The sequence below is a fragment of the Anopheles coustani genome (assembly GCF_943734705.1).
Source record: "Anopheles coustani chromosome X unlocalized genomic scaffold, idAnoCousDA_361_x.2 X_unloc_139, whole genome shotgun sequence".
NCBI classification, from domain to species: Eukaryota; Metazoa; Arthropoda; class Insecta; order Diptera; family Culicidae; genus Anopheles; species Anopheles coustani.
Window position 1 is genome coordinate 5001 of NW_026525092.1, and position 3199 is coordinate 8199.

General features: G+C 50.1%; 1 non-coding gene across 1 annotated transcript in view; it reads right to left on the minus strand.

Moving 5' to 3' along the window:
- The window catches only part of LOC131270099 (5.8S ribosomal RNA), a 155-nt gene extending 67 nt beyond the window's left edge, over positions 1 to 88 (minus strand). Inside the window, exon 1 of the ribosomal RNA XR_009179235.1 lies at positions 1 to 88. This exon is cut by the window's left edge and continues 67 nt beyond it. This is a non-coding gene — a ribosomal RNA (5.8S ribosomal RNA).
- Between the last annotated feature and the right edge of the window lie 3111 nt (positions 89 to 3199).

Consider the following 3199-nt stretch of genomic DNA (forward strand, 5'->3'; position numbering starts at 1 on the left):
GTTCATGTGTCCTGCAGTTCACATTACGACGCGCAGTTAGCTGCGGTCTTCATCGATCCATGAGCCGAGTGATCCACTGCCGAGGGTGACTAACTTGCGTAAGCCGCCGCTGTGCGCGTAAACCCGTTCCCCGTAGGGAGGAGCAAGCCGCCGCTTAGAGACGAAGCATAAAGTGTCCTCATTCCACATAGGGCAAGCTGGATTAATCCATTTTACCCAGGACGGCCGAAGCGGCGTGGACCAGGGGAGAACTGAACCTTATACTTCACACCACAGTAAGTCTACGTGTCCTCTTCCACATAGGGCAAGCTAGAACTAACTATCTTACCCAGGACTGCCGAAGCAGCGTGGACCAGGGGAGGAACACACTTTTCATGGAAACGTAAGGCATCCATGACTGCCATAACGTAAGCCGCCGCTGTGCGCGTATACCCGTTCCCCGTAGGGAGGAGCAAGCCGCCGCTTAGAGACGAAGCATAAAGTGTCCTCATTCCACATAGGGCAAGCTGGATGAATCCATTTTACCCAGGACGGCCGAAGCGGCGTGGACCAGGGGAGAACTGAACTTTATACTTCACACCACAGTAAGTCTACGTGTCCTCTTCCACATAGGGCAAGCTAGAACTAACTATCTTACCCAGGACTGCCGAAGCAGCGTGGACCAGGGGAGGAACACACTTTTCATAGAAACGTAAGGCATCCATGACTGCCATAGTGCGTAAGCCGCCGCTGTGCGCGTAAACCCGTTCCCCGTAGGGAGGAGTCAAGCCGCCGCTTAGAGACGAAGTATGAAGTGTCCTCTTCCACATAGGGCAAGCTAGAATGAACTATCTTACCCAGGACCGCCGAAGCAGCGTGGACCAGGGGAGAACTGAACTTTATACTTCACACCACAGTATTGAGTAATGTGCCCTCTTCCACATAGGGCAAGCTGGAATGTTCCATTTTACCCAGGACGGCCGAAGCGGCGTGGACCAGTGGAGGACTACACAATCATGAGGTTTGATATCGACTTGTGTGTTTCAATAGGATACCGATGGTATGGTTTGAACCGATTTGATTTAGCCATTCTGAAGTCATCACTTGGTTGAAGCGCTGAACTAGGGAGGCATCGTTTACATATATATTGGTTTTCGCATGCTCTACTAGGTTAATGTCATGAGGTTGGCTATCGAGCATGCCCAAGTGATGACTTGATTGTGTGCTTGCTTGAATTCTTCACATTTCATACCATCGGTTAGTTGTCGAATCATTCCTCGATCATAACCTTCGTTCTTGGTTCATGTATGCTCTCTTCCACATAGGGCAAGCTAGAATTAACTATCTTACCCAGGACCGCCGAAGCAGCGTGGACCAGGGGAGAACTATACTTTGTCTTGTATGCCCTCTTCCACATAGGGCAAGCTAGAATTAACTATCTTACCCAGGACCGCCGAAGCAGCGTGGACCAGTGGAGGACTATACTTTGTTCATTACACCACAGTATTAAGTATGGTGTCCTCTTCCACATAGGGCAAGCTAGAACTAACTATCTTACCCAGGACCGCCGAAGCAGTGTGGACCAGGGGAGGACTATACTTTATACTTCACACACTAGCCATATTGAAGTCATCACTTGGTTGAAGCACTGAACTAGGGCGAGTCTATCGTTTACTTTGCATTGGGATAATACGCTGCATGCTCTCTTAGGTTAATGTCATGTGGTTGGCTATAGAGCATGCCCAAGTGATGACTTTGTTTAAAGCTCAACAGGTAGAGTATTATGTCCTCTTCCACATAGGGCAAGCTAGAATTAACTATCTTACCCAGGACCGCCGGAGCAGCGTGGACCAGGGGAGAACTATACTTTGTCTTGTATGCCCTCTTCCACATAGGGCAAGCTAGAATTAACTATCTTACCCAGGACTGCAAAGCAGCGTGGACCAGTGGAGGACTATACTTTGTTCATTACACCACAGTATTAAGTATGGTGTCCTCTTCCACATAGGGCAAGCTAGAACTAACTATCTTACCCAGGACCGCCGAAGCAGTGTGGACCAGGGGAGGACTATACTTTATACTTCACACACTAGCCATACTGAAGTCATCACTTGGTTGAAGCGCTGAACTACGGCGGGGTAATCGTTTACAGGTTATAATCATATAGCTGCATGCTCATTAGTAGATAATGGAATATTGTATGGCAATATGAGCATGCCCAAGTGATGACTTTGTTTCAAGCTCAACAGGTAGGGTATTGAGTCCTCTTCCACATAGGGCAAGCTAGAATGAACTATCTTACCCAGGACCGCCGGAGCAGCGTGGACCAGTGGAGGACTCTATACTTTATACTTCACACCACAGTATTGAGTACGACTTGCATAAAGCCCCTAATGAGAACCACGAGGGCTCTCTCAATGTAGAACCACGAGGGCTCTAGTACCGATTCTCTCGGTACGGCTTGGTCCGTGTTCCTTTATGCTTGTACTCTTAGAAAGTCTCAACCCGGAGGTCTTGACTTTGATTGTCATAGTTGGACTACGACGGGGCATCCGACCATTGCTGATCGAACACCCCTGATTCACCATCTTTCGGGTAGGCGGTACGCGTACCTCCGGACGCGGAAGTCTCAACCCGGAGGTCTTGACTTTGATTGTCATAGTTGGACTACGACGGGGCATCCGACCATTGCTGATCGAACACCCCTGATTCATCATCTTTCGGGTAGGCGGTGCGCGCACCTCCGACGCGGAAGTCTCAACCCGGAGGTCTTGACTTTGTATTGTCATAGTTGGACTACGACGGGGTATCCGACTCATCGAATACCCCAGAAGCACACCATCTTTCGGGTAGGCGGTACGCGTACCTCCGGACGCGGAAAGTCTCAACCCGGAGGTCTTGACTTTGGTTGTCATAGTTGGACTATGACGGGGCATCCGACCATTGCTGATCGAACACCCCTGTTACACCATCTTTCGGATAGGCGGTGCGCGACACCACCGACGCGGAAAGTCTCAACCCGGAGGTCTTGACTTTGTATTGTTGGATAGTCCTCTTCCACTATAGGGCAAGCTGGAAATATTCCATTTTACCCAGGACTGCCGAGGCAGCGTGGACCAGGGGAGAACTTCACGGAATCTTCAGGCATCCATGATTGCCATAGTGCGTAAGCCGCCGCTGTGTGCGTCAACTCGTTCCCCGTGAGGAGGAGTCTAGCCGC